Raw genomic sequence first — 24,451 nt, 5'->3', positions numbered from 1 at the left:
TTTTTTTTTCTGAAAACTTCATCAAGACTGCGGTTATTCGTAATTTACGCTAGGGAACAGCTAGGGGGAAAGGCTAAAGAAATTATTACGAAGTCTTAGTATTTTAAAAGGACTTTTTTTTTGTCTAGAAATCAAAGACGTGAAATGGCTTTATAAAACTTCATCATGAATTTGTTTATTTGTAAAGGGCATTAGGCAACATCAAGTGGAGGGGATTGTAAAGGAAATGCTTTAAAGTCTTGTGGTTATTCATAAGGTCGATTTTCCCTAACATTTGTCTTTCTTTAGTCTTTGTCTTTATTTGATCTCATCCCAGCTGTTAAAATCAAATTTGGAATCGACTGTATTTTTCATCTGTCGGTTGTATAATGTTTAAATTTTGTTATGTATAATGAAGTTTAGTGTTCAGATTTTATTTAAGTATGGGCGATTTATTTTGTAAACAAACTTTTTCTATTCCTTGGGATTTTGTTTTCCGAGTTTATTTTATTATAAAAATAGGTTCATTTTATAAACCTCTTTTTCTCTTCCTTAAACCTCCTCTTCCTTAAACCTCCTCCCAAACCTCTTCTTGAACCTCATAATACATGCCATGGAAAAAAAAAAAAAACTCGTGGGTTGAGCTCTCTCTCTCTCTCTCCTCTCTCTCTCCTCTCTCTCTCTCTCTCTCGTTCAACATGGTCGTTAATTCGTCTTTTAAAACTGAAACCGCAGTAAATTAAAACAAACGAGTTTCCGCCTTGATATAATACTGCCAAGAGTAACGTTTGCGTTAGGAAAGAGCCTATGGCGGAAACCACTACAATTGCTTAGACTCTTTAAGAGTCTTCAAGGTCTTCTTTTAATATATATAAAAAAAGTTAAATGGTTTCTAGAAATTGGCATTAAGACTCTGTGGTTATTCTTAAGATACATTAGTTAACAGATAGTGGCAGAGAATTCTTAATGGTACATTTTGTTTGTCTTTGAAAACCACCACGTTAAATGACTTATAAAGTATCATCAAGACTTTGTGGTTATTTGTAAAGCACATAATAGTTCAGGTAGTGGCGGAGAGTAAAGAAAAATTATGTGAAGTCTTAAGTTTTCAGATCATTTTTTTTTAATTCAGAACATTATGTACAGCTTGTTGTTGTCTATAAGGTCGCTTTTCCTTTTCCATGTTTTGATTCTATGAGCTATATGACATTCTTTGTTTTTATCCCATCTCAGTAGTTTAAAAAGTATAAGGCTTAAATCTGGACTTTATTAAAAAGAAAAAAAAAAAAAGAATTGAAATATGCTTTTGAATCTTAATTTGTAACCTTCATAAATTTAACTGAATTGAAGCTTTTATTTAAAATTTTTATTCAAATGCATATAGTATTTTGTTTGAAAACTTCATTTAAACACCCAAGAAGCCACAAAGGGAAAACTACTTATTATTGCGAATAAAACCGTAAATATTATTTAGATACACACATTCGTTGTATATACAGTAGTGACTATAGTACCAGCGGTATTAGTTAGACCCTAACATTATAATACATATTTATTCTTAGGTCAAAAATACCAAATTGATCTTGTAATTGGAAATTGGATTTGAAACATGGCAGAGAACATTATCTTGATCCGAATGCAATCTTAAAATGGCCTTTATTTCAATGCTTGCAAAGTTTTAAGAAGTTTAGTCGAAACAGTTTTGTAAAATTTGCCGTTCAGTTACTCTTAAACAAATCAATCTTGGACAATTTCAAGTTTTCATTCAGGTGGTGAATTATCGGCAAATCAGTAACCTAGTGTTTAAAAACTCTCAGTCTCGAATCCAGGATTTAAAGTATTAAATCCTCGTAAGTGGGGTACTGTCGTCATTGCACATCAAGCTGTATACTGTAGGCCTTAATTAAAGGACTTTCGTAGCATTCTTCAGCCTATAATTGCTTTCAGTTTTTTTGGCCTTCTAGAATACCCCGTTCACGCGTCCTTTCTTCCACTAGGTTTTCCAGCTTCTTCACTGATCCTTCGTAGTACAGGGTGTTCAAAAAGTCTTCCCGCAGTAATTATTTTGAACGATAACCGACTTTTGAGTAGTGGGACTCGAATGCTCACTGCTGAGAAACTTTTTTGAACATCCTGTACAACTGCGGGGTTTTACCCACTGTTGCATATGGGTGTTGAATAGACAGCTAGGCCCCAATGGCAGGTCTTCTGACCCAAATCCAAGATAGTCAAAAATACAAAACAAATAACACAAATTAATGCAAATCTTAACATCAATTGAAAACGACGTAGATTTGCAATTTGTAATGTCTCCCCTAGTAATTTCAAGTTACCCCCGGCATGAAATAAAAGCAGTGATTGGTATTGATTATTGATTATGACGGCTAAATATTTAAATAGATATGGACTCACACGCATACCCACCCCATCTCACTGGGGTATGACTACTTCCTCTCCTATAACAGTGACGGGAAAGTTTAGCGCTTGGAGGAAAAATGGGAGAGTGACCGGAAATATATATATATATATATATATATACGGTGTATATATACACATTTATATATATATATATATATATATATTTAAATATATGTGTATATATATATATATTCATATATATATGTATATATATATGTATATATATATATATATATATATATATACCCAGACACTTGCTCAATTATATAGAGGAGATTATTATTATTAATTATTATTATTATCATCATTATTATTATTATTGTTATTATTGTTATTATTATTATTATTATTATTGTTATTATTATTGTTATTATTATTATTATTATTATTTGAAACTAAAGCAATTTTAATACTTGCTTCGTGCATAAAATGAAAGTAACTGGACGCCACTTGCATTATCCATTATACCGTTCCTGACCTCTTGGCTCTATTGAATATAATGTAGTAGGAGTTTGAAGGTATAATCAGTAAGAGTAAAATTTTTTCGAAAATGTAATGCTTTAAGAAAGGGAGAAATAAATTGGATTTTTCTTATTTTGTTTACTAAGAGGGAAGAGATGAATTAACAAAAGGTGAACAGGAAAAATAGAACGAGTGAAAGGAAGATTTATAGAGAGGCTTCAATGAGAAATGTTAAAGAGGAAAGGGAAGGGAGAGAGAAAGATAGTATAATGAAAAATAGGGAGAGAATGAAATATAAGAAAGAAGCGGAACATGATATGGAAATGGTAAATTAGGGTGAAAATAGAAGTGGGAGAATAAGAAGAATAGGAGGAAAGGTATTCGTAAAAAAGGGAAAGTGGAAGAAAGGGATGATAGGACGGTAAAAAAATAAAGAAAAATTAGAAAAGGACAGGAAAGAGGTTTTAGCCAGGAGGAAGGAAAAGGGACACAGGGAAAGAACGTGGGAATGAATGTCTGAGCAAAATTGTTGGAGGAAGTTGGTTTAAGCTGGCTCCGTTCTGGCATCTCTTCCTCGTCAAGATTGCGGGGAATTTCGATCGTGTACTCCCGCTAAGGGGAGTGGATCCCCCTTCCTCTCCCCTACGAGATAACCCTCTTCTATCCCCTATCCTGCATCTAATATTAGCTACGTGACGTATCTCAAGTAACTCATTCTTGTTTACAAGAATTTTGATGCGATGTGTTTTTAATTTGTTTATGAATGTTTTTTTTTTTATTCGTTAGACTAATGTACGTGACCCGTCAAAAACGACTGCTGAATGTTTATATATGAGTACATGCGCAAGCACACAGATTTAACCCTTCTTAACCCCTCTCCTTTCTTAACTACAATTCAGCAGTTTGGGCAATTTTGGGAGTTTGTGGTTTCCAAGTTAACCTCTCAGGGTACCCCCTCTCACCATGGTATGACTACTTTCCCTCCCGAGAGACGGGGTTGGGGGAGACATATTAGTCCAATGCATGGGAGTGCTTCCCAGCGTGACAGGAAAGATATTTTTTATATATATAGCCAGACGCTTGCTCTTTATTATATAGGGGAAGATTCCTGGAGAGTTGTAAGCTAAAGCCAGGCTGACACTTGCACGAATTTGTGGCACGCATTGTCACGACTCGAGTCGTGAACTGGCATGAACTCGTCGTGAACTGGCGTGAAGTGTTCGTAAACCCGTCGTGACATCGTGGCATGTCGTGACGAGAATTTTGAAATGTTTAAAATTTTGGTCATGACAAAATTTCGTGACCGGGTCGTGAACTGTTCGTGAACTCGTCGGGACGATGCGGGAAGTGCGCAAACTACGCGCAAACAATTCGTGAACTCGTCGTGCCACTTCGTGTCAATGTGGACAGGTCAGCTGTGATTCTGAGGTTTTTTTTTTTTCTTTTCTTTTCTTTTTTTGGATCTTCCAGTTCGTGCCACAAAATGTCACGACTTGCCACGACAAATTCGTGGCAAAAAGTCGTGCAAGTGTCAGGGTACCTTAAGGAGAGAGTATAAAGGTACCCTGACACTTGCACGAATTTGTGGCACACATTGTCACGACTCGAGTTGTGAACTGGCGTGAACTCGTCGTGAACTGGAGTGAACTCGTCGTGAACCTGTCGTGGCATCGTCGTGAACCTGTCGTTACATTGTGACATGTCGTGACGAGAATTTTGAAATGTTCAAAATTTTGGGCACGACAAAATTTTGTGAACGCGGCGTGAACTATGCGCGAACTGTTCGTGAACTCGTCGGGACGAGGCAGGAAGTGCACAAACTATGCTAAAACTATGCATGAACTCGTCGTGAACTCGTCGTGCCAGTTCGTGTCAATGTGGACAGGTGAGCTGTGATTCTGAGGTAATTTTTGTTTTTTCTTGATTTTCCAGTTAGTGCCACAAAATGTCACAACTTGCCACGACAAATTCGTGGCAAAAAGTCGTGCAAGTGTCAGCCTGGCATAACTTAAGGTACCCTGACACTTGCACGACTTTTTGCCTCGAATTTCTCGTGGCAAGTCGTGACATTTTGTGGCACGAACTGGAAGATTAAAAAAAAAAAATTACCTCAGAATCACAGCTGACCTGTTCACATTGACACGAATTGGCACGACGAGTTCACGACAAGTTCACGCATAGATTGCGCACTTCCCGCATCGTCCCGATGAGTTCACGAACAGTTCGGGCATAGTTCACGACTCGGTCACGAAATTTTGTTGTTTCCAAAATTTTTAACATTTCAAAATTCTCGTCACGACATGCCATGATGTCACGACGAGTTCACGCCAGTTCACGACTCGAGTCGTGACAATGCGTGCCACAAACTCGTGCAAGTGTCCGCCAGGCTTTATCTGATTAAAAGCCTTTTTAGTTTACCTCTTTAGACTCTATTTACTATAGTTTGATAAATCAGTAAATGGGGTCTGTTTAGAGATTTTATGAATAATATGTAGATATTCGCACGCATAATTAAGCTACTTTCTAAGCTAGAATATATATATATATATATATATATATACATATAAATATATATATATATATATTATATATTATATAATATAATATATATCTATATATCCCCTTGTCAGTGGGGATACCTTAACGTGGTGAATGGTTTGTGTATCGCCATGATCAGCAAAGCTGTAGGCCTACTAGTCAGGGCCATCCGTACTAGGTTGGTATGCTGTGAGCAATCAGACTAAAGTCTCCTATCATCACTAATCCCCAGTGGCCAACGTTTTGATGAAAAGGATGAAACCAAAAGACATGTCTGAGGCATTTGTCCTGCAGTGGACTGACTAGAAACGTCTTCAGTGGTGGTTGTACGTGTGTATATATATATATATATATATATATTTAGTGTATATATACAGTATATATGTATATATATATATATATATATATTTAGTGTATATATACAGTATATATACATACATATATATATATATATGTATATATATATATATACTATGTGTGTGTGTGTGTGTGTGTCTGTGTGACTGAAGACAGGTATGAGGCCTTTGTCTTGCAGTGGACTAGAAACGGCTTTGGTTGTGGTTCGTCTGTATATATATAATATATATATATATATGATAAATTTTGCACATTTTTACGTGTTTTTCATATTCAAATAAGCCATATATATTTTTGATATATTAATGTCTGGATTCTCTTAACGACCTAGGGATCACAGACCCAGGCGAAATCTCACAAAGACAAGAGCTTGGCTCCGGCCGGGAATCGAACCCCTGGTCGGCAAGCTTATATAGACAGTGGGTTAAGTCACTGTCTATATAAGCTTGCCGACCAGGGTTCGATTCCCGGCCGGAGCCAAGCTCTTGTCTTTGTGAGATTTCGCCTGGGTCTGTGATCCCTAGGTCGTTAAGAGAATCCAGACATTAATATATCAAAAATATATATGGCTTATTTGAATATATATATATATATATATATATATTGTAATTGACAGGTATACGTTTTTTTTTTTTAAATGCTATTTTCATAATATCCATTTTCCTTTTTTATGTTTCAAGTGTTCCTTCTTCTTAGCTAGTTCACTTCCAGGAAGGAAATGTACAGAGAAATGTTCGTACAGCTGTCTATGCCATAATGCCTATGATAATAATAATAACTATTATTGTTATTTATTATTCATTGTTTATTATTTATTAATTATTATTCATTATTCATCATTCTTCATTATTATTTATTTTTATTTATCATCATCTCTTACGAACTAAATATTTTTAGTTATTACTAAATTATTAGTAATTTATTTATAACTTCCTTTGTTCGTTAGACTAATCCTTCATCATCATTATTATTATTATTATTATTATTATTATTAGTAGTAGTAGTAGTAGTAGTAGTAGTAGTAGGTAGTAGTAGTAGTAGTAGGACCAATATTATTAGCAGTTGTGTCAGTTGAATATGTATTTTTTACTTCTATTGGCTAAAAAAATTTAATTAGAATTATGATTTTTGTTGTTGCTGTTGTTTTCATCCTTATATTGTCCTTGTTGATGATGATGTTTATTACAAGGTTGGATGCTGTTTTTTATTACTGTGTAACGCAAGTGTTTTTTGTCATTTATAATTTAATTTTCTTAAATCTCTCTCTCTCTCTCTCTCTCTCTCTCTCTCTCTTCTCTCTGCATTTCTTAATGATAGAACAATAATTACATTACCGAAAATAAATTTAATGATATAACGGTTCTCGTTCATTTGATCCAAAACCTCGATCAATGACAAAGTAATCTCTCTCTCTCTCTCTCTCTCTCTCTCTCTCTCTCATAATGTCATTGATCGAGGGTTCCGCAAGAAGCGTTCATTTGTCTTTTAGGAAATGATAAGGAGAGGTGGTGGGAGAGCTCTCCTTATCTCTCTTCCGTGCATTATTACCTGTCTGTCGTCTTCTTTATCACGTCTGTCATTTTTGTGTTGTATCAAATCCTTCAATATTATCAGTTTTCTTCCGTACGTTTTACTTCTCCATTTTCTTATTTCCTATCCCGTTATTATCCATCTTCATCCATCCACACCACGCTCGGATATGTCTCCATTCTCCATATATTTTATTTATATCTGAGCACTACCTCTTGCATAATTCTTCGTGCATCATCTTTTTTTACTTTTTATTTTGTTATTATCCATCTTTATTCATCCACACCACGCTCGAATATGTCCCCATTTTCCATATATTATATTTATATCTGATCACTACCTCTTGCATATTTCTTCGTGCATCATCTTTTTCTTTACTTTCTATTTTGTTAATATCCATCTTTATCCATCCACACCACGCGTGAATATGTCTCCATTCTCCATATATTTTATTTATATCTGAGCACTACCTCTTGCATAGTTCTTCATGCATCATCTCATTCTTCATCCGTCTTTTTCTCTTTTAGTATTCAGCCCTTTTTGTTGGCTTGTCTTGTAAGTCCCTCCTGCCCCACCTCCTCCTCTTCTCCAAGATCTGATCAAGGAGAAGCTTCAGCCATTTAGAGTAATAGACCCAATCTGTTAGAATGTAAGACGCAAGTCGACCCATGGCAGAGAGTTGAGACTCGGGCGAAGGGGGAGTGTCATCCGTACCAATTTGGCCTGTCAAAACAGATGCCCGTCCAATGAATCATGGCCGACTTGAAAGGCTTTTTGGGAAGGGGGGGGGGGAGCGAGAGCCAGAGTAATGTAGGGGAAGATGGTAAGGGGGGGGGGGGAGCGAGAGCCAGAGTAATGTAGGGGAAGATGGTAAGGGGGGGGGGGAGGTGTTTAGCTCTTCAAGCGTTCCCTGTCTAATTAAGAGCCGTAGGTAGTCAAATCCTCGCTGTCAACAAGCGATTTAAACACCCCTGATGGTTGGCTGTCCAAGTGGCTTTGCTGAAGACGCCAATGAGATCGTTGCTGTCACTTCAACTCGCTCACGAGTGTCTTCATAAAAAAGAAAAAAGTTTTTATTTGGGCTTCACCTGTGACTCTACGAGGCAAGGGGTCGAAGGTATTTATACACCCAATGAAAGGAACACATGTCTATGCGTGGGGCCCGTAAAGGTGTCTTTCCAACGCTCATGCATCCATATTTCGGGCCTTACGGCCCGATGTAAATGAATCGTAAAAAAAGAGAGAAGTATGGCACTTTATGGGCCCCAAGACATTTTATAGGGCAATTGTTCAAACCTCTTTCCGTGTTGTTTACAATCTATTAAAATGGTGGGATTGACTTCACGGTTGTCATATATCTCCGTTTTATGATAAACATATCAACATAAACCTTTTTAAGACTACCTTTCTCTGTGTAGTATGAGTGCGTCTGTATATCTTCCGTTTTTATGAGTGCTTTACCATCAGTGATATTTTTATCGCTATGAATTTAATTGTGCCAAAATATTGGATGTGGGAATAACTCTGGTTATAATTCTCTCTCTCTCTCTCTCTCTCTCTCTCTCTCTCTCTCTCTCTCTCTCTCTCTCTCTCTCTCTCTCTCTCTCTCTCTCTCAAAACCTAGCAGCTTGAAAAATCAACCTGTAACGTCATCAGCACCCCTTTCTTCGTAATAACCTTCCTAGTGGACATATAACATGTATACCTGGGAACGCTTAGCAGGTTACACATCATCCCCTCTGTAAGAGATCCTGCTCAAGGCAACCTTACCTGCAGGACAGGTAGGCTACGAAGCAATTCACAACACGACCAGGAGTGAAGAGGAGAGAGAACAAAATATTCATTTCGCCTAAATGGTAATAGAAAAACATTCATATCGCCTTAGTGACCTCTGTCTATATTTAATATATACCTTCTCTCGTGTTTTTCCTCTCAGCCAACGAAGCCTTGTAAAGCACCAAAGTTGTAATTAACGTGGAGCGTAAAGTTGCTTCATAGCCTTTAATGAGTAGACATAAACGACAGTAGCCTCCTTGATATTATAGGGCTGGCTCGTTTTACTACAGTATTTTGCAGCCACCACCCCCTTCTGGTATATATACCTTCCACCTATCCCAAGGGACCTCAACGCCGGGATCCCTCTGGGGAATACTAAACCTTCTTGGGGATTTCCAAACCTAGGAAAGATGCAATTCCATCAAGCTTCTTCTCCTCCCCAGGATCAGAATCCTCCACCAAATCCCCAGAAGTATCTCCCCAGGGACGAGCCATATTCTAGAAGTCAGTATTGTTTATCGAATCTGCAATGTTAACAGAAAAAAAATAATGATAGTAATGATATCATAGGATAAAATGAGAAGCCACAAGGAAATTACAGACTTAAGATCAGTTGGGTCTAATTTATTTCCAGTTACTGTCAATCCTGTGTTATTAGTAAAGCAAACTGTGAAGAAATATTACGCCAAAAAAAGGTACTAAAATGTTATGGAAAAAAAAAATTCTCAGAAGAGCAAAGTCAAATAAGGAAGGGTTGCAAGGCTCAAGCAGAATTCATTGGCTGCTTAAGATTGTACAGTTTTTGTAAGAGCTTTTATTTGGAAAGCATCTAGAATACGTTTGCGAGGGATGGGAATCCTAGAAAACTTTCCATTTTACCTGATAAGGAAACATCGTTAAAGTAAGAAATATTCTAAGGAGAGAGAGAGAGAGAGAGAGAGAGAGAGAGAGAGAGCTGGGATATTATTACAAATAAATGCTAATGAATGCTTTTAACTTGACGAGAGAGAGAGAGAGAGAGAGAGAGAGAGAGAGAGATGTTATTACAAATAGCACATACTAATGAATGCTTTTAACGTAACAATTCTAGTGGTATATATATATATATATATATATGTATATATATATATATATATATATGTATATATATATATATATATATAGAGAGAGAGAGAGAGAGAGAGAGCGATTATTTTTACAAATAGAACATGCTAATGAAAGCTTTTAACTTGACTAGAGAGAGAGAGAGAGAGAGAGAGAGAGAGAGAGAGGATATTACAAATAGCACATACTTTCAACTTAACAATTCTAGTGGCAGAGAGAGAGAGAGAGAGAGAGAGAGAGAGAGAGAAATATATATTATTACAAATAGCACATGCTAATGAATGCTTTTAACTTAACAATTCCAGTGTTTTCTTGCAGTTCTAAAATTACTGGACTCTGAGTTTAACGTAACGGTGTTCCCACACAAGTTGCCTTTACCAGGCGATTTGGGTCTTCGGCGCATGTATTAGTAAATTGTTCTTAAACTACCTGTGCTTGATCATTATTCTTGAACTACCTGTGCTTGAAGAGTCCTTAAACGATTAACTTATGCGTGCAGGGCCCGTGCTACTTCGGCGTGGTAAATTCTGACAGGTGATCGAGTTCCTTGTATTTAATGATAGGTTGTTCGTGCTTTTTCTCTCTTGTTTTTTTTTTTTTTTTTTTTTGTCGGTTCGATGGAGCAGCTGTTGGAAAACTAGAACGTTTTGACACTAATGATGGTTTTTTTTTTTTTTAGTTTGAAATGTCAAAGTTGTCAGAATCTTTGCTGTGTGATGAGCGATAATATATATATATTACACACACATACATATATATATATATATATATATTTATATATATATATATATATATAGTTATATTATAGGCTATGTGTATATATATATATATATATATACATGTATAAATTGTATGTATAAAGGTTGAGTTTATTTAGGTAAGTTGCCTGTAATTATACACACACTCACACACACACATATATGTATATATATATGTATATATATATATATATATGTATATATATATATATATATATCTATATATATATATATATATATATATTCAAATAAGCCATATATATTTTTGATACATTAATGTCTGGATTCTCTTAACGACCTCGGGATCAGAGCCCCAGGTGAAATCACACAAAGACAAGAGCTTGGCTCCGGCCGGGAATCGAACCCTGGTCGGCAAGCTTGTACAGACAGTGACTAACCCAATCAAAAATATATATGGCTTATTTGAATATGAAAAACACGTAAAAATGTGCAAAATTTATCATATATATATATATATATATATATATATATATATATATATATATATATATATCCATATAAACTGTCACAGGCGTGACTATTATACTTTCAATTGTTGAGTCACAAATAGATTTTAATAGCAAATTTACTCCGCTCCGGGAATAGAAACCTTAGGGGAAGTTCTCTTTGATGTCCGAGTGGTTTCATGCCAATATCAGCTTTACTTCGACTCTAAGGCATAGGTCTGTGTGTGCATATATATATATATATATATATATAACATATATATATATATATATATATATATATATATATATATGTGTGTGTATATATATATATATAATTAATATAGTTTGTGTTTGTATATATATATATATTATATATATATATATATATATATATATATATATATATATTCTAATGACTTAGCTATCATATAAACATAATTGATATAAGTCTTCCTCGTTTTGCAAACACATTTAGTGTCCTGCAAAGAACATTTTAATTTTGCTCAAGTTGTGCTTGAACAAATTACCTCGAGGAAATTACTATACAAAGAATACAAATGATCTGACGCATATTTTCATCAACAGGATGACCTTTTAAGTGCTGTATATTTTGGCAAGAGCTGACATACGTAGTTGTCTGGCTGTTTTCGTAACAACAGTAACGATTATGATGATGATAATGATGAAGATAAATAATGCAGATACAATTACCGTACTATACAAGAAACTTGAAACATGGGTTTTCTACAGCAGTATTATATTATTACCTCGTTCAAGAACTATATTATTAACACTATTAATATTATTATTTTTATTAATATTCTTATTATATTTCTTATAGTTTCATCATGGTTAAGGATGAAAATTTCATGACGAATTCCCATGTAGACGAATTAAAAGTAACGCGTATTTTTGTAATAATTATATGACTTTAAGTTAGATTAATTTGACCAAATATCTTTTCTCTCCAAAGCAAGGTCTCCTAACACTGAACTCATAACATTTAAGTTAGATTAATTTGACCAAATATCTTTTCTCTCCAAAGCAAGGTCTCCTAACACTGAACTCATAACATTTAAGTTAGATTAATTTGACCAAATATCTTTTCTCTCCAAAGCAAGGTCTCCTAACACTGAACTCATAACATTTAAGTTAGATTAATTTGACCAAATATCTTTTCTCTCCAAAGCAAGGTCTCCTAACACTGAACTCATAACATTTAAGTTAGATTAATTTGACCAAATATCTTTTCTCTCCAAAGCAAGGTCTCCTAACACTGAACTCATAACATTTAAGTTAGATTAATTTGACCAAATATCTTTTCTCTCCAAAGCAAGGTCTCCTAACACTGAACTCATAACATTTAAGTTAGATTAATTTGACCAAATATCTTTTCTCTCCAAAGCAAGGTCTCCTAACACTGAACTCATAACATTTAAGTTAGATTAATTTGACCAAATATCTTTTCTCTCCAAAGCAAGGTCTCCTAACACTGAACTCATAACATTTAAGTTAGATTAATTTGACCAAATATCTTTTCTCTCCAAAGCAAGGTCTCCTAACACTGAACTCATAACAGGTAAAATGAGGAGCTTAAGTTTCACCTGGCCGTCTTGTCCAACAGGCCAAGAAGACTGAAATCCAATGTGGTTTGAGAACTAGTTCTGAATACCGAACAAATTGCCCAGTTAATTCGACAATATTCTGGATTCCTCCTATAAACAGCAGCGGGTTCTGTTTTCGTTAACAACAACTCCCGACTGTTAGAGCCGTCGTATAAATACAAATAAAGGCAGCTAATGTACTTGTCATACAAGACAAGAGAAGGTGTTTTTCCACTCTTGCTTACTAAAATCTCCATATGTTTTTGTGTACCGAGGAGCCAGTGAACAGATGTGTCTGGAACCGATTGTGTCTTCGTTTATTTATTTATTTTTTTCTTACCAATATTCGTTTATTTATTTATTTTTTTCTTACCAATATTCTTTGAATTATACAGGTAGTAGACACTTAGGTCCCCTCTTTTGCCAGGCTTTGGGACTCTCCTCCCTCTTCTGATTTTCTTTGATTATTATAAACGGTTTTATCTTAAAAGAGTTCTGTGTTTTTTTCATGATTACCAAACCCCCTTTCCCTACCGGGGGAAAGTGTTTCCATGGGTTTTGGCAATAAAATTAAATTTATGTATTTGGACAATGGAAGGTTTCTGAGAGAATGGACAAGAAATATTTTTCTTTATATCATGTTAATGGAAGATATTCTGCAGATTTAGGCCAGAAATAGTTTGCTAGATATGGTGGAAAAAGAGATTTTCTAAAGGTTTGTACAAAAAGGTTTTCTAGATATCGTGATATTTTTTTTCCATTGATATTTTCTAGAATTTAGGGCGGACCATCTCATTACCCCTTTATTATTTAAATATATTTTCTTATCTTCCATCCGTCCCTTCTCCTCCATCATTCCTATCTCTTGCCATTCGATGATATCAATCACTGAAACCCCAGATTGAATCGACTATGATGGCCGTTACCTTCATTGGCCATAAAACATGGACACTGAAGTGTGGATACCCAGGACACGTAAAGAAGAACTTTTTTGACATTCAACCCCCGATCGCAAGCGAATCGGATACATATGTTTGTGTATATGTGTGTGTGTGTTCTGTGTTTGTGCGACTTGTCTCTAACCTAGATCAGAGATATATCAACTTTCGAACCTGTTTGTAGGGACACCATTCATGAGAACTTTTCTGTTAAAAGTTGATGAAAATTAGAAATAACCTCTCTCTCTCTCTCTCTCTCTCTCTCTCTCTCTCTCTCTCTCTCTCTCTCTCTCTCTCTCTCTCTCTCTCTCTCTCTCTCTCTCTCTCAAATATATATGTGTGTGTGTAGTACATATCTGTATTTGTGTAAATATGTAAATATTTATGTATAGACTTATATATATATACATATATATATATATATATATATATATATATATATATATACATATACATATATATATACACACACACACACATATATATATATATATATATATATATATATATATATATATATATATTCTTAATTTTCTGTCAGAAGTGTGGGATGTTAGTATCCCAATCGTCCTCAGGCTATTGTTATATTAGTCCCCAGAAAGACATTACCATATCAAGTATCAAGGACTCGCTGAAAACGAACAGATTATGCGACACTGAAGTAGTAATAAGATCCAAATCTTCTTATCTAGGAGCGAGTGAATAAACATGATTGGTTTTCTTTTTTTTTGTGTTGATCTGTCTACATATATTATCCTTGTTTGTTCACATGTTCCTTGTTTATCCATTTATGTCTTTCGTTTGTTTATACATCTCTGGCATTTATTTATTACTTGTTCATCTCTCCAGATATCCAGTCCCCTCAGTTGTGAGGATATCGATGTCAGTTTTTTTTACACGTGGTGCACTGTAGGCATTATTTGAATAGGCTTTGCAGTGTCCTCTCGGCTCCTAACTGCACCCACTTAGTAATCTTCTTAACGACTGTTCCAGTTTCCAGTATTTTAACATTTACTAAATAGTGCGTCTGGAAAGGTGTTTCCCCAATTGCACCTTAGCCATGAATGGCCTCCCTGGTCACATCGTAGTTCCATGTGGACCCAATTCATAAATACAGATACAAACTAGAGGGGCACTCAGTAGAGAGCATACCTTCGCCACGCTAAGCAGTCTTATTTTCCTCTTAACTTTACTGCGTACTTGTATTTCGATGTATTTTCTTTAAAATCTAATGGCGTTTTCCTTAGGTTATACCCCACAAGTCCTCCAAGTTTCGTTGGAATTGGTTCATTAGGTTTTGCGTAATGTTCACAAACAAAAAATGAACTTTAAATATTTGCTATTTACTTAACATTGCGATTATTTTCAAAGTACTGCTCCGTACTTGTACTTTGATGTACTTTATCCAAAATGTAAGATTCATATTTGGGTCATACCCAATATGACTAGAAAGTTTGGTCAAAATAAGTATTATAGTTTTTGTGTAAAGTTGCTCACAAAAAATTAACGACGACCCTTTGCAAAGTTTTCGATTTTGTCGAAGGCAATTGCAAATACCCAGGTTACACACAATACAAAATGCCTACAGTAGGTTACACTGTTGCCAAAGATCATCGCACGAAAAAATTATCAGCTGTAAGTTTATTCCCGAAGCTAATCAAAACTTTGATAATTTCCTGATGTATATTTATGAACGCTTATTAAGCCTCTGTTCTGTTCTTGGAGGAATAATACCTTATTATTCCTTCAAGATTCCGTTAAGCCCAAGCGAATCTTGCAATCTTGCGCCTAAAAACATAAAGACTCTCGTCAGCTTGTTTTAGAAGAGAGATTTACCCTCTCCGGCACACCAGACCGATTGCATCTCTGCTCAAGCATGCAAAGTGTGAGACTACATTTCGGAGTTATTCTTACACCCCCTCCCCTCTTTACGTAATTCCCCGTCCCTCCCCCCAACCTCTCCCCCCATTCCCTGGTTTATCCAGTGTTCAATCGGCGCCTTGGAGATAAATTTCACCGGTAAATGACGCTAAAGATCGCCTATCTCTTAGATTAGAAATACGGAGGACATACTAATTACCTGATTGACTGAGCAGACAAGTTACAATTGCGTTGGCGAAGGCCGGTATTCCTTCCGAGCGGGTTTTGCGGCATTTTCTCCTAAGTATTCCCTCGAGTATTCTCCTAAATGTACTCGTAAATATTCGTCCGTCCGTGCCTCCAACGATTTTTCATGATTTCTTGGATTTTTGGGCGATCGTTATTCTGCGCGGTGTAGGTCGTTTATAACTCGATTCGTTTTCAGATGGAATTATTAGTGAAGACCACCCGATAAATTCTCTCTCTCTCTCTCTCTCTCTCTCTCTCTCTCTCTCTCTCTCTCTCTCTCTCTCTCTCTGAGATATTCCTTCTCTGGTTTGTTGTTGCTCAGATTTTGGAATTATTAGTAAAGACCACTCGATAAATCTCTCTCTCTCTCTCTCTCTCTCTCTCTCTCTCTCTCTCTCTCTCACACACACACACACACACACACACACACACACACACAGATATTCCTTCTTAGTCTAGTTGTTACTCAGATTTCAATATTGTTGTTGTTTACTCCAATTTACTCTTAGCTATAACAGGAATGTAAAGAAATGCTAATTTGATGTGAAATTACGCGTGTGCATTTAGTGCTTGTAAGTCTTGTTTACAAGCTGTTAACTTGTCGGTAATAAGAAGAATTTACATAGCCTTCGTACTGTCTGGTCTAGTTTCGTTATTACCATTTTTTTTTCTGGCTAATATTTTGTGAATTATAATGTAAGATATAATTATGGAGCAATTCTCATGACAAATTTATATACATTTTTCTTGATTGTTTCAAAGAACAACGTTCGGTATAATGTATGCTGTTTATCTTAACTTGCTAATTCAAATTGCTGCATTTTATATATATATATATATATATATATATATATATATATATATATATATATATATATACATATACATATATATTTTTTATTCACTTTCTTTATTTTGATGAGTTGAAGTTTTTTCTAGTTCTTGAAAAAGACACAAGTTTGCTGTTGAAAATATTAAAAAGTTATCTGTATTTCGTAATTTTTGTAATTAGATTTAATTTACAATTTGAATTTAGGAAAAGAGAAACTTTTGTTTATGGTTTAATTTTCAATGTTTAAGAGATATTATACATAAAAATTTAATCATTGTTAATTTTTCTTAATTTTAGGTTAGAATGCCCATATGAGCCAGTCTTGAAAGCAGTTCTGGCAAGTTTGGAGAACTATAGACACAACATTTTTTTATTAATGTGTGCAGTCAGAAACCTAATATTTTCTTCTGTCCTACTCTAATGAAGGTAAGTTTATGAGTTATGTTTCCCATTTTTTCATTGATAAATCTTTCTTTGAAGTATCAAGGACAGAAGCCAATCAGCATTTTTACTTTTTATTCTTTTATAGAGTAAACTAAAACATATAAGACTATGAAGTTTTACCGTGTGAAACAAATGAAGTCTGTTGTCGAAAATTACCTTTTATGAGTGAAATATAGGTATGACCTCTTTAAAGAGGATTTAAGGGTGTACCTTTTTTTATTGACATATGAGAAATTTAGTTTTATTTCTTTGAATTTTTTTTATAATACTTTATTCATTTGCCATTTTTGAAAAAAAAATAAAAGAGTATTTGGCTCTTGCGTCCTTAATTAACTATTTTGCTTCCTTCCCAAATTTTTAGTCTTGTTTTTTATCAAGTTATGAGGAACAAAGGTAATGATTACATCTTTGCCTCGAATTTTTAGATCATTAGCAAGTGGGCAAAATATTTTTACAACATGCAAAAATTGTGGGAAAGTATTTTCAGCAATCTGAAAAAAAAATTGGGCAAAATATTTTCAGCAATCTGAAAAAAAAAAAAAATTGTGGGCAAAATATTTTCAGCAATCTTAGATTTTCTTGACAATTTTTTTTTCAATCTGAATAGATTGTGGGTAAAAAATTTTCTGCAATCTTAGAAATTGTGGGTTAAATGTTTTAATTAATCTAAAAATAGATTGTGGGCAAAATATTTTCAATAATCTGTGAATTATCGTCCTCTATGCAATAATATATAGTGTAAGTGAAATTCCCAGCTCTTAAAGCTTGCAAAATAACAATTATATATGGGGAACTAAGCGACGCCTGAATCATTAGTAAGAAATATTTAATCGTGAATATATCATTTATTACTTTTATTACCTGTTATGATAGAACCTGACGATGAATAACATCGCAAGTCATTGCATATGCATTACGCGTAACAATCCGATTTATATCTCAGGCTGAACGTCAAATCCCACCTGAGAGTTTGAACGCTTCATGACCAGCGGATATTTTCTCATTTCTTCGGGGGATTCAAGCGCTCTTACTCGATTTTTCTTTGATCATTGTTGTGAGTCGTATTGGGATTTTCTAAGGATGTATGTTATAGTTTCTCCCTAGCATTTTCAACTTACAAATTCACTAGAGAAATGCTCGGGAGAAACTATTAACATTCTTCTTCTTTGTCAACATCGACCGCACATAAAAGTGGGAAAAGATGCAGACAAAGAAGAAGTATGGTTTATTTTCTCCCAAGCATTTCTCACGTACATTTATAAGTTGAAAATCACTTATCTGGCTGATTTTCAACGGGGTTTTTCTGCTCTCAGTGCACTTATGGTTACTAATGTCTTTGCAGTATCACCTCAACCCTAAACTACACCATCTTCCTATGTCTTCTGCCAGATTCCTTTCCTCCGCCTTAATACTAACCGTCTTTAAAGTTTCAACTACAATTACAGGAGTGGCCTAACTGTAAACTTCGAGTCGCACATGGAAATACTACTGTAGTGTACAAGAACCGTCAAAAATGAATCTAAATATTTAGCTAGATATGTACACACGCTCATACATATTCAATTCTTCCCACCTCTCCTCCTTTCCTAACTACGGCCTGCTGGTTCGGTAGTTTGCCAGAGTGTAGTCTCCGAGCATACCTCTCTGGGCACTCCCCTTTCACCAGTGTATGACTACTCACTATCCCCTTTATCGTATATATATATATATATATATATATATATATATATATATATATATATATATATATATATATATACACACACACAGTAGGACACTTGCCCTTTAATATATGGGAAGATTATTATTTTTTTAATTAGAAAAATTTAAGAAAAGTAAATAGTAGATTCCGTATAAAACTAAAAGAATGGTTACCATAAAAAAGAAATAGAATAGGTTGTAGATTGTAGTATTGACTTCAACAAAGGAAGTTGTTCGTGAATAAACAATATTAAGAAATTAAAGTAGCCAAAGTATAAAGGCGTTTGGGTTGAAAGACAAGGCTTGTGGGAAAAAATATCAAGTAGGCCTACTTGGCAATCTCTCAGACATACGAGTAGAATATTGAAAAATTCCAGTAGTTTCTCTTCTTCGAGACCAGTTTTTACCTATGATCGTATTATAAAAAGGAAGAAAGATCGAGAGAAGGAAAGAGAGCACGTAAAAATGCGGTAGAAAAAAACACGTTCGGTCAATTCCACTATGATTTCTTAGTAATGATATATTCTTACGATTTTAAATATTTAGCTCGAAAAAGCTATACCTGGAGGAGAGAAAAAAAAAGAAAGATTATAGGCCACCCTTCCTTCCATATGATTAGAAACCATTTTTTTTTATACCTGCGTCTGTAGCGAGGAACGTCCGTCTAAATAATACCGATTGAATACAATCATTCCCACCAGATATTACTGGTGCTGGAATCTTTATGGTGATTGGTTCCTGGTGCATTGTCATCGGGGGGATACAAGGATTATGCAGCCTGTAGTTGCGGTTGGATAAACACCGAATCCGTTCGTGTTATCCTCCTCTTATGAATACCTTTTAGATGACAATTCCGTTTATTTGTTTTTGTCATTGTTGGTTTCTTTAAAAGGTTGCAGACGCTTTATGACTCGCTACTCTTTCATGTTTTTATTCAGGTGGTTTCGTTCTTTCCTATTTTGTTTCGTCGGAGGCGAAAATGATCAAAGGCTAAGGGGAAAATACATGTCAATAAGCTTATGATAAATAATACGGCAGTGTATTACTTACAAATGCAAAGTAATAGCGTCTGGAAAATTGTATTTAATATTAATATACTTAAAAAGAAAATCAACCATTTTGAGGTCCAGATAGCGCAATATGAACCCATTTGCAATAATATGTTGATAGACATGAGCCAGCCAAACTTCTCTTATATATCAGAAGGTAAAGGTTTTCATTTGGCAAATGCACCTCTTGCGTGTACGCGTATATCACGGTGAATCACCATTTCACGAAATGGGGCTCAACTCCCCCCCTCCCCCCTTTTACCGCCGCCATGAAAAAAAAAGGGCGAAGAAAATAACGATGATATATCGCAAATAAATACATTTTACAAACAACCAAAATTATTGGTCAAGACAAAAAGACGCAATAATTTGAGGCTAGACTCAATTTCTCCCATTATTATTTGGTCGTCCGTCTTTGGCCGGCGCTGTATTTTTCTCGATATATATGAGGTTATTCTCGACCCGAAACGGTAATATAATTGAAAGTCCCCAAGAAGTCCATGTTGAGGATTTACCTCGCTGCCAAACATGCAAACTTGTCTTTACCTGATGATTATACCCTGTCCAATTTAATTCTTGATGACATGCTTCACGAAGCAACGGCGTTCTTTAAGCAAACCCCCACCCCCCACCCCCCACCCACACCAAACTCCCTTCTTAAACCCCTTCCATAGTGCCTCGTCTTATCCTCGTACCCCCAATACCCCCCTTAATACCTTAGTTACTAAGGTCCTAAACACCCTTTCTCACTTCATTGTCTTTCAGCAGATAGTTTTACAATGCTAGGATCCTCTTGTGTCTTTCAGTCTTTGAAAGCGATAATTATTGTCGTATTTCTTTCCTGAACTGTTTAAACCTCATATATTTCTTTTAATGTTGCTACTCTTCTTGAAAATTTTATTGTTCCTTTCCTCACTGTGGCTATTTTCTCTGTTGGAGCCCCCTGGGCTTGCAACTTCCTGCTTTTCCAATTAGAGTTGTAGCTTAGCAAGAAATAATGATAATAATAATAATAATAATAATAATAATAATAATAATAATAATAATAATATTTCTATTTTTCATTTTCATGAGGTTTGAAAAACCTAAGCTCTTATCCTTTCGAGGTTTGTAACACTTATAACCCCTCATCTTCTCCGTTTGCAAAAGTCACTCCCTCATCCTCTCGAGGTTTGCAACACTCAAGCTCTTTTATATTTAGAGTTTTGCAACTCAAATTCTCTCATCCTCTCGAGTTTTGCAACATTTAAATTAATCCTTTCGACGTTTGTAACATTTAAACTCACCCTCTTGTGGTTTGCAACATTTAAACTAATCCTCTTAAGGTTTGCAACACTCAAGCTCCTCCATCTTAATGTTTGCAACACTCAAACTCCTCCATCTCAAGGTTTGCAACACTCAAGCTCCTCCATCTTAATGTTTGCAACACTCAAACTCCTCCATCTCAAGGTTTGCAACACTCAAACTCCTTCATCTCAAGGTTTGCAACACTCAAGCTCCTTCATCTCAAGATTTGCAACACTCAAACTCCTTCATCTTTTCGAGGTTTGCAACACTTTTAAGACCCTCTTTCTCTCGTATGTTGCAACCGCTCAAAACTTCCTCATTCTCTTGAGATTTGCAACGCTCAAACTCTTATCCTTTGGAATGTTGCAAAACTCAAACTCCCTCATCCTCTCGAAGTTTGCAACACACTTCCTCATCCTCTCAAAACCCGAAATTTATAATCTCCCTTGTTCTATCTACCAGCTCCTACTACTTTCCTTTATTCTCCAAAACTTTCAACTTTTAATCTTTATTTATTCTTTCAAACCCCAACATTTAACTCACGTCTTGATATGCGTTTTCCTTTTTAAAACGTCAAGTTTTCATCATTCACATTATTGTGCTATTTTAAACCTTTAATATTTACGTTACTTTCTGTTCTTAATTTCTTTTTTTTCTCTCAAACCTACAACTTCTTGATATGCGTTTTCCTTTTTAAAACGTCAAGTTTTCATCATTCACATTATTGTGCTATTTTAAACCTTTAATATTTACGTTACTTTCTGTTCTTAATTTCTTTTTTTTTCTCTCAAACCTACAACTTCTTGATATGCGTTTTCCTTTTTAAAACGTCAAGTTTTCATCATTCACATTCTTGTGCTATTTTAAACCTTTAATATTTACGTTACTTTCCGTTTTTAATTTCTTTTTTTCTCTCGAACCTGCAACTTCTTGATCTGTGTTTTCCTTTTTAAAACGTAAATTTTATCATTCACATTTTTTGTTCTAGTTCATAACTTCAATATTTACCTTACTTTCTGTTCGTAATTTCTCTTGTTCTCTCTAACCTTCAACCTTTTATGCTCATTCTTTCTTTTTAAATTTCCAATATTGAGATTCCTTTAGTGTTTTTTAAACCTCCAACATTTTGTCTTCTCTCTCAAATCACTTAGACGTTTCAAAAAGTCCTGTTCTTGATGTCCATGATCATCAAAAAATTTCCAATACTCAATCTCCTACACTAAATCTTCACCATTCTCTAAAGGTTCCAACATTTAACTCTCCTCCACTTTCTAAATTTACAAGGGTCCTTCACCTCTCATTAAACCTTCGGAAGATCCTTCCGCATGTCTTGAAATCTGCACCACATCTATGCTGTGCCTCCTGGCTGATCCATAAGAAATGTTCTTCTCAGGCGTCCTAAAATTTCACCCAAAACCCCCTCCGATATGATTTTGGAAAGCGAGTCTGATGATAAACGAAAATACGAGAAGAAAGAGCAGTGGAGATTATAACGGTTTATTGCATGTGCAAGCGAATAGTTGTGGTCCTGGTATTTATATATAAATTTGAATTGTAATAACAGTAAACAGTATGATGGCTGCAAGCAAATGGTTATGACCCAGGTATTTATCCTTAAATTGGGATAGTAATAAAAGTAAACAGTATGATGGCTGCAAGCAAATAGTTATGATCCAAGTATTTATCCTTAAATTGGGATAGTACTAAGAGTAAACAGTATGAGGGTTGCATAAAAAATAAATAAACAAATGTATGTCGAAAGGTCGATAGGTAAGACAACTTGAACGTCTCATTAGCAGCACATCGACCACTCTATACTCATTACACCACTCCCTGTTTATCCTTCACCTTTGCCTTTCTTTAAATCTCCATCCATTTTTGTGCTTATTTTTGACTGAGAAACTCTCTTTTATAAAGGTACTTTCACACCATATACTCGGATCATTCAACTCACCCACTCTTTTTCTACACTATATTTATACACCGTCTTCATCATCCTACAGTCCAAGAACTTAATCTAACTTCAAGATTCTCGTCTTATGACTAACCAGAAAAAAACTTTGGTTCAACTTTTCAGTTATACCATCATTTATTATTATTATTATTATTATTCTTATTATTATTTATTATTATTATTCTTATTATTCTTCTTATTATTATTCTTATTATTATTATTATTATTATTATTATTATTATTATTATTATTACAAGCTAAGCCACAACCTTACAGGAAAAAGCAAGATGCTATTCTTAGGGCTCCAACAGAGAAAAAAATAACCCAACGAGGAAAGGAAACAAGGAAATAAATGAACTAGAAGAGAAGTAATGAACAATAGACGTAAACCATTTTGAGATCAGTGACATTAGATTTTGTCAAATCGTCATTGAATTCCTACGTTTCTCAACCTTTTATGAAAAAATCTTACAAAACACGAACATACCAGTCTCGTAAAATTAGATATTTCCGGGCTAAGATACAGTGTGTTTTATTTTAAAGGCTTCCTTATATTTTATTTTCTCTTTTGTTTGATTTATTTCTACTTTTTTCTTTTCCTTTGTTATTCATTGATTCAGTATTTTTCCTTAGTGGGTATCCATCCTTTATGAGCTTATATTGTTATGAGTCTACTTTTACGTTCAGAGTTTATAACTTATTTAGTAATGATGGTGATTATATTAAGAAGTTCTACTGTAGCCATCTTTTTACGTAAGAGAAATACGCAACATGTATCCAAATTAATTTAGATGCATATAATTTCCGAATTATGTTTTAAATTGCGCGCAGTCTCTATAGTTTAATTATGTAAGCTTAAACGGTGGGAGTAGTGGGTTGCCAGGGCACCAGATACCCTTTGAGATACTACTGCGAGAGAGTTATGGGGTCTTTTGACTGGCCAGACTGTACTGCATTGGATCTCTCCCTCTCACTGGTTACGGTTCATTATCACTTTGCCTACACACACCGAATAGTCTGGCCTATTCTTTACATATTCTCCTCTGTCCTCATATACCTGTCAACACTGAGATTACCAAAGAATTCTTCTTCACCCAAGGGGTTACTGCACTGTAAATGTTCAGTGGCTGCTTTCCTCTTGGTGAGTATAGAAGAGAGACTT

General features: G+C 34.9%; 1 long non-coding RNA gene across 1 annotated transcript in view; it reads left to right on the top strand.

Moving 5' to 3' along the window:
• LOC137653142 (uncharacterized) overlaps positions 1–24,451 on the top strand; it is a 204,374-nt gene that overhangs the window by 64,812 nt on the left and 115,111 nt on the right. Inside the window, exon 2 of the long non-coding RNA XR_011046401.1 lies at positions 17,152–17,280. This is a non-coding gene — a long non-coding RNA (uncharacterized lncRNA). The remainder of the gene's footprint in view (positions 1–17,151; positions 17,281–24,451) is intronic.

This window comes from Palaemon carinicauda, chromosome 14 (genome assembly GCF_036898095.1).
Source record: "Palaemon carinicauda isolate YSFRI2023 chromosome 14, ASM3689809v2, whole genome shotgun sequence".
Lineage (NCBI taxonomy): Eukaryota > Metazoa > Arthropoda > Malacostraca > Decapoda > Palaemonidae > Palaemon > Palaemon carinicauda.
This window is presented reverse-complemented; position numbering and strand designations above follow the sequence as displayed.